The sequence below is a fragment of the Bos taurus genome, chromosome 1 (assembly GCF_002263795.3).
Source record: "Bos taurus isolate L1 Dominette 01449 registration number 42190680 breed Hereford chromosome 1, ARS-UCD2.0, whole genome shotgun sequence".
In the NCBI taxonomy this organism is placed as follows: Eukaryota; Metazoa; Chordata; class Mammalia; order Artiodactyla; family Bovidae; genus Bos; species Bos taurus.
In genome coordinates this window covers 70560491-70573623 of record NC_037328.1, presented here as the reverse complement: position 1 = coordinate 70573623, position 13133 = coordinate 70560491, and positions in this window count along the sequence as shown.

The following is a 13133-nucleotide window of genomic DNA, read 5'->3' as shown; positions in this document are numbered from 1 at the left end:
CTAGCATGTGAGATGAGTGCAATTGTGCAGTAGTTTGAGCATTCTTTGGCATTGCCTTTCTTTGGGATTGGAATGAAAACTGACCTTTTCCAGTCCTGTGGCCACTGCTGAGTTTTCCAAATTTGTTGGCATATTGTGTGCAGCACTTTCACAGCATCATCTTTCAGGATTTGGAATAGCTCAACTGGAATTCCATCATCTCCACTAGCTTTGTTTGTAGTGATGCTTCCTAAGGCCTGCTTGACTTCACACTCCAGGATGTCTGGCTCTAGGTTAGTGATCACACCATCGTGATTATCTGGGTCGTGAAGATCTTTTTTGTACAGTTCTTCTGTGTATTCTTGCCACCTCTTCTTAATATCTTCTGCTTCTGTTAGGTCCATACCATTTCTGTCCTTTATCGAGCCCATTTTTGCATGAAATGTTCCCTTGGTATCTCTAATTTTCCTGAAGAGATCTCTAGTCTTTCCTATTCTGTTGTTTTCCTCTATTTCTTTGCATTGATCACTGAGGAAGTCTTTCTTATCTCTCCTTGCTATTCTTTGGAACTCTGCATTCAGATGCTTATATCTTTACTTTTTGCCTTTGCTTTTCACTTCTTTTCTTTTCACAGCTATTTGTAAGGCCTCCCCAGACAGCCATTTTGCTTTTTTTGCATTTCTTTTCCATGCGGATGGTCTTGATTCCTGTCTCCTGTACAATGTCACGAACCTCCATCCACAGTTCATCAGGCACTCTGTCTATTAGATCTAGGCCCTTAAATCTATTTCTCACTTCCACTGTATAATCATAAGGGATTTGATTTAGGTCATACCTGAATGGTCTAGTGGTTTTCCCTACTTTCTTCAACTTAAGTCTGAATTTGGCAATAAGGAGTTCATGATCTGAGCCACAGTCAGCTCCTGGTCTTGTTTTTGCTTACACTATAGAGCTTCTCCATCTTTGGCTGCAAAGAATATGATCAATCTGATTTTGGTGTTGGCCATCTGGTGATGTCCATGTGTAGAGTCTTCTCTTGTGTTGTTGGAAGAGGGTATTTGCTATGACCAGTGAGTTCTCTTGGCAAAACTCTATTAGCCTTTGCCCTGCTTCATTCCGTATTCCAAGGCCAAATTTGCCTGTTACTCCAGGTGTTTCTTGACTTCCTACTTTTGCATTCCAATCCCCTATAATGAAAAGGACATCTTTTTTGGGAAGCTTCTAGAAGTTCCCAAACGCCTCCTCTCAATTCCTGTTTTTACCTCACCGTGAGGAGGAAGAGCTTGTGGACTACATTTTGGGAAGCGCCCATGTAGACCTCTCTGAGCCTCAGTCTCCTCTTGGGTGACATAGGACAGTAATTCCCTTCCCAAGGATTGTCATGAGGGAGGGTTAAGCAGGTTCTCCTGGAGAGCATAAAGCAGGCCCCTAACTAAGGGAGGCTTTCTCTCTCTCTCTTTTAAAAATATTTATCTATAAATTTGGCTGTGCTGGGTCTTTAGTTGGGGCATGTGAGATGTAGGAGTCTTAACCGCTGGACCACCAGGGAGGACCCGAGGGCAGCTTCCTCATGCACTCTGCGGGGCCCTCGAGGAGGCATCCATTCTCTGCCTACATCCCCCAAGCCCTGTAGCTGCTCCCACGCCTCCAACCCTCCAGTTCCCCCTTCCCAGATCCAAGAGGGAGGTTAGGGAAGGGACGCTCCCTCCTGGATATGATGTGACTCCAAGGTACAAGAACCAGAACACAGAAGCGCCTTGACAACCAGCCCATTTCCAATACTAGTTGCCACCTTGCTCTCACTCTATGTCTTTGCTGTGTCATTTCTCCCTTCTTTCTACCTGTTTCTGCCTCTTCCACCCCATTTCAAAGACTCTGCCATCGCCATAGTTTCCTCCTCTGGTACAGCCTCGAAGCCATCTTTCGTTTCCTCCCTCCTGTCTACTCCCAAGCTTTCTTTAATTGCTGGTTGTCACTCTGGGCACCCAGGATGAGTCAACACTTGTTTTCTGCATACCTGCTCCCATGTGTGGTCCCTCCCAGGGGGAGACAGGTGAACGCTCCTGCCAGCCTCTGCTGCTCCCCAGCCTCAGCCCCCACTCACCACCTCACACATCCCCTCCATTTCTCTTACTTAGTGCCTCCCTGGACCTGGGTGCTTTGTGGACCAGTGCTCATGTGTATCCCTGGCCCCTGGCACCAGAGCTCAATGGACCTCCCAGACTTCCCATCACTTGCAGCCTGCTTTGAGCCACCTTCACTTAACTTCCCAGTCTGTTGTGCATCTTTCCAGCTTCTGCTCTTGAGCCAGCCTCAACTCGCCCCTTAGACCCCATTCTTGGCTCTGCCTCACTAGCTATGAGCATCTGTGTCACATTGTCCTCTGGGCTGTGCTATGGTCAGGAACACTACCCAAACTGGCCTGAGATTTTTTGCTCCTCTAGGACATGACAAGTGTGTGTCCCTGGTGAGGGGATTTGCAGACTGTCTTGGTTTTCAGGGCTGCACAGGCCTCACTTTGTTCTCTCTCTGCCAGGGAGCCCTCTCCATTCTTTGCCTGGCTAATCTCTATAGTCTTAAAAGTTTCAGCTAAGGCATCACTTCCTACAGGAAGCCCTCCCGGATATGTGCTTTCCTGTCAGGCTGGCTCTGCTGGGAATGCCGGGAGGACAGAGACTGTGTCTTTCCAAGCTAAAGCAGAGCCAAAACTTAGAAAATATTTCTCTGCTGAAAAGAAAATCACTTGCCTGTAGTTTACATGGCCCTTGGCCTCACATCTCTCTGGGCCCACCACTCATTATCTTTTGAAGAACAGCTTCTTTGATTACATTTGTGGTCTGTGGGGCGGGGTGGGGACACTTTGGTTTTGTGATAGCCATGAAAATGCATTGCTCAGCTCTCCTGCTGCAAGAGCATAACTGACTCACAACCCAGCTTCTGCCCCTCTGTGCCCACCACTACCTTTGCCCAGAGGCCATTCCTTCCCCCACCCCCAACCCTAGGCTGCTCCCAGCCAATGCCTGAGCACCGTGAGGGTATAACACAGGCACATTTCAGCAAACTATGGGGCTTCTCCAATGGGGGACTCTGACCCGATTGGCCTGATGGGAACCTTTTGTGACCTAGGACTCTTCCTACTCAGTCCTCCTTCCTTCCCTCTTTCCCTGCCTTATGGTCTGAAGGCTGTTCTCACCCTTTCTGGTTCCCTGCCTGTGGTAGCCAGTCACCAAGATAGCACCCGATGATCCCCACCTCCCAGGACTGTTGGAAGCACAGTCCCTTCCCACACTGTACCAGGGTCGGGCTGTGTGACCAGCAGAATATGGCACACGTAGGTCATTCCTGAGATAAGGCAATAAAAGGCTCTGAAGTTTCTGTCTTGGTTGTTCTCTCCCTATCTGTCTCTTAAATCACTCACTCTGGGGGATGCCAGCTGCCATGTCGTTGAGCAGCTCTAGCCTGAGCAGTGAGGAGTTGAGGCTTCCAGGCAATAGCCACCTGAGTAAACCTGGAAGCCTTCAGCGGACTATGGCCAGGGCTGATAGTTCAAGTTCAACCTTCCGAGAGGCTCTGAGCCAGAACCACCCAGCTAAGTCTCTCCAGATTCCTGACCCTCAGAAATGGTGTGAACTACCACATGCTCATTGTTTGAAGCCACTGAAGATTAGAATAATCTGATCTGCTGTAATAGATAACTATTATACTCCCCTTCCTTCAGAGGTGTTTCCTCCAATTGGCCTTTTGCATGTCTAATCCTGCCATGGCATTAGCTCTTTACAGGACTAAAGCAACATAGGTGTTGTTGATAATAAAAGCAGGTAACAGTAGTGGACACGTCTAATCATGTATCATTTTAGTTAATCCTCACAACAATCCCATGAGATACTATCACTGTCCCCATTTTACAGATGAGGAAACCGAGGCACTGTGATGTTAACTCTTATGAATGTGGAACGAGAACCTAGAAGAGCAGAAAAGAGCTATGGTTACTGCAGGGGCCACTATTCTAGGTCAGCTGTGTGACTCTGGACAAGCCAGTTCACATTCTGGGCCTCAGTTTCTTCATGTCAACCACAAGGGTGCAGAAATACCTGGTCTTTGAGGTCCCTTTTAAGTATAACAATAAGGTATCTCTGGAATTCTGAGAGTTAAACTAATAACAAGTATGTGTAATAGGTAAGATCATACTCACAGATACATATACATGTGTACATATACGAATAAATGCGCCCGAATGTCAGCCGGAGCCATCCTCTCCTTGGAGTCTAGAGATGAGGTTGGATCACGTCACATACGCCTCCCGCATCGAGTTCAGCGCTCCACCCAGACACTGAGAACCCTTCAGTGGCTGGGGGTCGGGGCGGATGCTCTTGTGCCAGCCCTCCCACCCTCTGACCCCTGCTCCAACTTCCTGCCTGGTGGCTGATGGGGCTCTACTCTGCCCAAGCAGTTCTGCTTTTTCCTCTGTCCCTGTGCCAACCCAAATGTGAAACAAAGCCTTCCTCTCCTTGATCCTGGCTTCATGCCCCATTCTCCATGAGCTCCCCCACTCCCAGCCCGGAACACTGACTGTGGTCTCCAGGCCACTGGGCTCACTGCGCAGCAGACAGCTGCCTGTCACAGAGGGGTAGGCAGCTTCCTGTCACCTGCCGCAGACCTGCAGCCCACCCCACCCCATCCCCAACCATCCAGGTCTCCCCTTCTTGCTCCACAGATAAAATACACGATGCTCAGTTCAATTTGAATTTCACATGAATGACAAATAATCTGCAGTAGAAGTATGTCCCCAGTACTGCATGGGGTATAGCAAAAGTTATCTGTTGTTCATGTGAAATTCAAATTTTACTGGACGTTCTGTGTTTCTATTTGTGAAATCTGGCTTCCTCTCCTTTTCCAAGGCTTCTCTTTACCCCTCTCTCTAAGATCACTCCTGACACTCCAGATTCTATTCATTATGTAAGTCAGGGCGATTTTGGCGTCCCCAGCCTCAGGCTCAGCCCAGGTCCGTATCTGTGTTTCTAAATCCCTCGAGGACATCTGCTTCCTTATTAGCTCAGTGCCGTTTATGGTTGTTTTTCTTTCCTTGGATTCTTTCAATCTGGTTCTTCTAAACAGCACTTTCACCCCTTGTGTCTGATATAGAAGTCACCTTAAACACAAAAAGGCTTCCCAAGCTGTCATCAGGGTATAAAAGGTCTGTCAGAGCCTTGACAATGCAAACCACACAGATAAAGAAAGAATTTACCAGCAGAAACTGGTCAATAAGGAGAACAAGGAAGTACCCCCATAAATACCTCAAGAAGCTGATTGGGGTGGGGCAGCCTGATGGGGAGGGAAAGGCCCTGTGGGCAGGAACACAGTTCTCTACTTCCTAGAAACCATCACCAGCATTAGCCATCAAATAGTAATAGGGAGTATGGGGGAAACAGTTTCATGGTTAAATAAATTTGGAAAATTTATTGTAAACTTGTTCTTTTCACAGCCTTCAATGGGCCAACACACACTGTGAGTTTCCAGGAAGGGTGTGAAGTATTCAGTTTTCTCCAAATGCAGTTTCTTTACAAGTCCTTTTTGTGAGAGTGTTCTACTTTGGGAAATGCAACCTTACACTCCCCTCTCCCCTAATTCTGATTCTAGGCTCACCAAGGTACTTAATTTGAGTCTTCAGATACCCACAAGTTATGAAGGAAACACCCTGTCATAAGACCCAAGTGTTCTAATCCTTGCAAAGGGACGGCCCCCACTGAAGATGAGCAGATCAGAACAGGGAGAATAAATCAATAGATATCAAGCGTTTAGCCACATTGGGAGTTTTATATTTTCAGTTAACTAAGTGATATTTTGGTTTAAATATCAGGTGTCCTCCAACGGATGTGGTTAGCAGGAATCATTTCCCCAGAGGCTGGGACACTGACAAGACTTCACCCTTGGCTACTGGGCTGGGAGGACAGGTCGGGCCAAAGTGACCAGCAGGTGTGACCAGCAGGCTCCTTGTCGCCTCCCATGGAGCACCTTCCAACTCTAGAGCTATGGACTTTGGAAACTGTGGATCTTTCATAACTGTTAAATTTGCTGAGGACCTAGGAATCAACATGGGTGGGCCATCTTAGCAGTGGGCAAAAGGCCAGCTAGTGACTTGAGACATATGAAGGAGAAAAGTGAGAAAAAGGTAAAGGATGGCAAAGAAGAGGAGATATGAGTCAGGGAGGTGCATGATCAGACACAGACAGAAAATTTGGTAGGTGCTTAACACAGCAGGGCAGTGGGGAGAGGAGAGGTGTGGGAAACAGGAGGGCAGAAGAGCCAGGCTGCTGTGAACTGGGCTTCAGAACAGTTTCAGTTTCAAGCCAGGAGAACAAGCCAGGAGGAGACGTGTATCCTAGCCCAGGAAGGCTGAGGCTGTGGGTCTGCACAGCCACATGGCATTCTCCAGGGGTGGATAGAGTGCAGAGGCCCTTCTTGCAGGGAGGCACCTGCTCTGAGCCTCACCAGGGAGAAGGGGCATGTGAGGGCCTGACTGGAGTGCTGAGTGATGGCCAGAAAACAGAACTGAGCAGTCAAAGCCTCCCATGCTCCATCTTCCCTTTCATAGGCCATGGCCCTGGTCCTGTTCTTCTGACCCAACCTGATTATCAGAGGGGAGAGAGCTTCTTATGGGCCTGTGGAGACTGGCAGGACCCCTCTCCAGGGAACCCCCCACTTTTGCCCCCACCGCTGCGAGGATACCATGCTGCCAATTCCATTTCCTCTGCCTGGCCCAGGGGCCTGTGCCCACAGCCACCTCCTCTCTGCTTGTGACATTCCCACCCTGCACCCCATTCCCCACCCAGTTCTCAAGACAGCCCAGATTAAAACTGAATTGGAAACACTCCTTCACTTCCTTGTTCCTCTTGGCACAGGGGTCACTGCTGTCCGAGCTCCAAACACCTGTGATGCCAGCACGCTCCGGAGTCAGGGAGCCGACTCCGAGTCCCACAGCATCCGAGCTGAAAGGAGCTACAGCAACTGACTAGTCCAACCTCGCTTCACAGACAGCAACCTGAGGCACAGGGTGGGAGCAGCTGCCCACAGTGACACAGTGGTGAGACTGTCCAGGTTTCGGTATCTCCACGACCTCCCCGAACCAAAGCAGCACCCCACAGAGAGCTCCTGTCATCAAAATCCAGGGCTTATTTTGTCTAGCCTCCTGCCTCTAAGGCGTTGATGACAACAGGGGTTGCTACTGTGGCATAACCTCTGGTATGTGCAAGGATGACCCTGGCTGCTCATTGACAAATCCCGTCCGATGCTCCCTCCTCAGGCCCTAGCACTGACTTAACGTAGGCCACTGAGTAAATGGTGTTAATCTAAATAAAAAGGTAAAATGAGGTAGGATAAAAATGATCAAAAAGATGAGTTTTTTAAATCATGAGTTTTTTCAAGCAGATGAATTCCAATTCAGGACATTCGTGGGCAAGAACATAAAGAAGGGAGAATTCGGTTAGCATCTGTTAAAAAACAAATGGAGACCAACTTTGAAAACTGGAGCAGCAATTTGGAGCAGACAAAATCAGTACAGTCATATAAACAAAGTTCAAGTCAGCTTAGATTGACAAGGTCAGAGGTAAATATTGCTTCCCATTCTATTGGGTTCTTTTGACTAAGATGTTTAAATGATTTGTAAGCATTAAATTAAAGGCCACTTTGGTGGATTCAGTGCCTATAGGGAGTCCAGAATTTTGTTTAAAAACAATTTGGAGTCTGCTGTAGTAATCCTGAACATATTTAGCAGGCTTTTGGATGCATATCTGAATTTTGTTCAAATTTAGAGAAAAGCCCTCAGGGTGTCAAGATGTAACCTTTTGGCTATGGTACAAGCTTGGTCATATAGAAGAGTTGGTGGTTGACTTAATTGGAATTCTAGAGCTTTTTCAGGGCTTTCCCAATTAGCAATTTTCATGCAATTCTGGACTTGACTTTCTCCATCAAGGATGTGGACTAATTGACAAAGATCAGAGAAGCTAGGCTAATAAATTTGAATTGCAATACTGAATTCTTCAGCAAATCTATGAGAATCCTCAGTTATCTTGGGAAAATCTTTTACTATAGCCCTAAATTCAACTTTGATCCGTGGGACTTGAGAAATCCTCAGAAGGATAAATTAAATACTTAAAATTAGACCTTCTGAGTATTTTAATGGAAGTATGATTGATTTACAGGGCTTCCCTTATGGCTCAGCTGGTAAAGAATCCGCCTGCAATGCAGGAGACCTGGGTTAGGTCCCTGGGTTGGGAAGATCCCCTGGAGAAGGAAAAGGCAACCCACTCCAGTATTCTGGCCTGGAGAATTCCATGGACTGGAGAAGTCCACGGGGTCACAAAGAGTCAGACACGACTGACGGACTTTCATTTACTTCACTTATGTTTGATTTATAATGTTGTGTTAGTTTCAGGTGTGCAGCAAAGTGATTCAGTTATATATACATACTTTCTTCAGATTATTTTCAATTATCAGATCAGATCAGATAAGATCAGTCACTCAGTCGTGTCCGACTCTTTGCGACCCCATGAATCGCAGCACGCCAGGCCTCCCTGTCCATCACCAACTCCCGGAGTTCACTCAGACTCACGTCCATCGAGTCAGTGATGCCATCCAACCATCTCAACCTCTGTCATCCCCTTCTCCTCCTGGCCCCAATCCCTCCCAGCATCAGAGTCTTTTCCAATGAGTCAACTCTTCGCATGAGGTGGCCAAAGTACTGGAGTTTCAGCTTTAGCATCATTCCTTCTAAAGAAATCCCAGGGCTGATCTCCTTCAGAATGGACTGCTTGGATCTCCTTGCAGTCCAAGGGACTGTCAAGAGTCTTCTCCAACACCACAGTTCAAAAGCATCAATTCTTCGGCACTCAGCCTTCTTCCCAGTCCAACTATCACATCCATACATGACCACAGGAAAAACCATAGCCTTGATTAGACGAACCTTTGTTGGCAAAGTAATGTCTCTGCTTTTGAATATGCTATCTAGGTTGATCATAACTTTCCTTCCAAGGAGTAAGCGTCTTTTAATTTTATGCCTGCAGTCACCATCTGCGGTGATTTTGGAGCCCAAAAAAATAAAGTCTGACACTGTTTCCACTGTTTCCCCATCTATTTCCCATGAAGTGATGGGACCGGATGCCATGATCTTTGTTTTCTGAATGTTGAGCTTTAAGCCAACTTTTTCACTCTCCTCTTTCACCTTCATCAAGAGGATCTTTAGTTCCTCTTCACTTTCTGCCATAAAGGTGGTGTCATCTGCATGTCTGAGGTTATTGATATTTCTCCTGGCAATCTTGATTCCAGCTTGTGTTTCCTCCAGTCCAGCGTTTCTCATGATGTACTCTGCATATAAGTTAAATAAGCAGGGTGAAGATATACAGCCTTGACGAACTCCTTTTCCTATTTGGAACCAGTCTGTTGTTCCATGTCCAGTTCTAATTGTTGCTTCCTGACCTGCATATAGGTTTCTCAAGAGGCAGGTCAGGTGGTCTGGTATTCCCATCTCTTTCAGAATTTTCCACAGTTTATTGTGATCCACACAGTCAAAGGCTTTGGCATAATCAATAAAGCAGAAAGAGATGTTTTTCTGGAACTCTCTTGCTTTTTCCATGATCCAGCAGATGTTGGCAATTTGATCTCTGGTTCCTCTGCCTTTTCTAAAACCAGCTTGAACATCAAGAAGTTCACGGTTCACATATTGCTGAAGCCTGGTTTGGAGAATTTTGAGCATTACTTTACTAGCGTGTGAGATGAGTGCAATTGTGTGGTAGTTTGAGCATTCTTTGGCATTGCCTTTCTTTAGGATTGGAATGAAAACTGACCTTTTCCAGTCCTGTGGCCACTGCTGAGTTTTCCAAAGTTGCTGGCATATTGAGTGCAGCACTTTCACAGCATCATCTTTCAGGATTTGGAATAGCTCCACTGGAATTCCATCACCTCCACTAGCTTTGTTCGTAGTGATGCTTTCTAAGGCCCACTTGACTTCACGTTCCAGGATGTCTGGCTCTAGGTGAGTGATCACACCATCATGATTATCTGGGTCGTGAAGATCTTTTTTGTACAGTTCTTCTGTGTATTCTTGCCATCTCTTCTTAGTATCTTCTGCTTCTGTTAGGTCCATACCATTTCTGTCCTTTATCGAGCCCATCTTTGCATGAAATGTTCCTTTGGTATCTCTGATTTTCTTGAAGAGATCCCTAGTCTTTCCCATTCTGTTGTTTTCCTCTATTTCTTTGCATTGATTGCTGAAGAAGGCTTTCTTATCTCTCCTTGCTATTCTTTGGAACTCTGCATTCAGATGTTTATATCTTTCCTTTTCTCCTTTGCTTTTCGCTTCTCTTCTTTTCACAGCTATTTGTAAGGCCTCCCCAGACAGCCATTTTGCTTTTTTGCATTTCTTTTCCATGGGGATGGTCTTGATCCCTGTCTCCTGTACAATGTCATGCACCTCATTCCATAGTCATCAGGCACTCTATCTATCGGATCTAGGCCCTTAAATCTATTTCTCACTTCCACTGTATAATCATAAGGGATTTGATTTAGGTCATACCTGAATGGTCTAGTGGTTTTCCCTACTTTCTTCAATTTCAGTCTGAATTTGGCAATAAGGAGTTCATGATCTGAGCCACAGTCAGCTCCTGGTCTTGTTTTTGCTGACTGTATAGAGCTTCTCCATCTTTGGCTGCAAAGAATATAATCAATCTGATTTCAGTGTTGACCATTTGGTGATGTCCATGTATAGAGTCTTCTCTTGTGTTGTTGGAAGAGGGTGTTTGTTATGATCAGTGCATTTTCTTGGCAAAACTCTACTAGTCTTTGCCCTGCTTCATTCTGTATTCCAAGGCCAAATTTGCCTGTTACTCCAGGTGTTTCTTGACTTCCTACTTTTGCATTCCAGTCCCCAATAATGAAAAGGACATCTTTTTGGGGTGTTAGTTCTAAAAGGTCTTGTAGGTCTTCATAGAACCGTTCAATTTCAGCTTCTTCAGCGTTACTCGTTGGGGCATAGACTTGGATTACTGTGATATTGAATGGTTTGCCTTGGAAACGAACAGAAATCATTCTGTCGTTTTTGAGATTGCATCCAAGTACTGCATTTTGGACTCGTTTGTTGACCATGATGGCCACTCCATTTCTTCTGAGGGATTCCTGCCCGCAGTAGTAGATATAATGGTCATCTGAGTTAAATTCACCCATTCCAGTCCATTTCAGTTCGCTGATTCCTAGAATGCCGACATTCACTCTTGCCATCTCTTGTTTGACCACTTCCAATTTGCCTTGATTCATGGACCTGACATTCCAGGTTCCTATGCTCTTTGCATATTGCTCTTTGCAGCATCGGACCTTGCTTCTATCACCAGTCACATCCACAGCTGGGTATTCTTTTTGCTTTGGCTCCATCCTTTCATTCTTTCTGGAGTTATTTCTCCATTGATCTCCAGTAGCATATTGGGCACCTACTGACCTGGGGAGTTTCTCTTTCAGTATCCTATCATTTTGCCTTTTCATACTGTTCATGGGGTTCTCAAGGCAAGAATACTGAAGTGGTTTGCCATTCCCTTCTCCAGTGGACCACATTCTGTCAGATCTCTCCACCATGACCCGCCCATCTTGGGTTGCCCCAGGGGCATGGCTTAGTTTCATTGAGTTAGACAAGGCTGTGGCCCTAGTGTGATTAGATTTACTAGTTTTCTGTGAGTATGGTTTCAGTGTGTTTGCCCTCTGATGCCCTCTTGCAACACCTACCATCTTACTTGGGTTTCTCTTACCTTGGGCGTGGGGTATCTCTTCATGGCTGCTCCAGCAAAGCGCAGCCATTGCTCCTTACCTTGGACGAGGAGTATCTCCTCACCACCGCCCTTCCTGACCTTCAACGTGGGATAGCTCCTCTAGGCCCTCCTGTGCCCGCACAGCCACGGCTCCTTGGACGTGGGGTTGGTCCTATAAGTCTCCATTATAGGTTTTTACAAGATACTGAATATTGTCCTCTCTGTTATACAGTAAATCTTTATTGCTTATCTAATTTATGTATAGTAGTTTTTATCTGTTAATCCCATAAGAAAGCCTAATTTAAAAGGGAGAGTTGTAACAGGCTCAGCTGGTTAGTTTTAGCACTAGAGAAGAAAGGGAGCTTGGATAAAGGCAGGAAGTTAGAAGAGGGCAAAGACAGATGCTGAGGAGGTAGAGCAATGGCATTAGGGGAGACCCTGGCTGGTGCTGCTGAGAAAGAGGCCTCAGATGCTTTTTAAAAATCTGTGCTAAGTGAAATAAGTCAGACAGAAAAAGACAAATACTGTATAACATCACTCTTATATATGGAATGCAAAAAACACAACAAACTAGTGAATATTAACAAAAAAAGAAAAGAAAAGAAATGGACTCACAGATAAAGAGAATGACAAACTCGTGGTTACCAGGGGTAGACTAGGGGAGGGAGGGCCAAAATAGGGATAGAAGATTAAGAGGTACAAACTATGATGTATAAAATAAATAAGCTACAAAGATATATTGTGCAACACAGGGAATGTAGCCAATATTTTATAATAACTATAAATGACATTCAGTTCAGTTCAGTTGCTCGGTCGTGTCTGACTCTTTGTGACCCCATGAACTGCAGCATGCCAGGCCTCCCTGTTCATCACCAACTCCCAGAGTTTACCCAAACTCATGTCCATTGAGTTGGTGATGCCATCTAACCATCTCATCCTCTGTCGTCCCTTTCTCCTGCCTTCAATCTTTCCCAACATGAAAGTCTTTTCAAATGAGTCAGCTCTTCACATCAGGTAGCCAAAATATTGGAGTTTCAGCTTCAAAATCAGTCCTTCCAATGAACACCCAGGACTGATTTCCTTTAAGATGGACTGGTTGGATCTCCTTGCAGTCCAAGGGACTCTCAAGAGTCTTCTCCAACACCACAGTTCAAAAGCATCAATTCTTCTGCGCTCAGCTTTCTTTATAGTCCAACTCTCATATTCATACATGACTACTGGAAAAACCATAGCCTTGACTAGACAGACCTTTGCTGACAAAGTAAATGTAGTATACCTTTAAAAATTGTGAATCACTATGTTATATACCTATAACTTACATAATGTTGACATCAATTATCTCAGAAACATAAATCTAAAAAAGTTTTA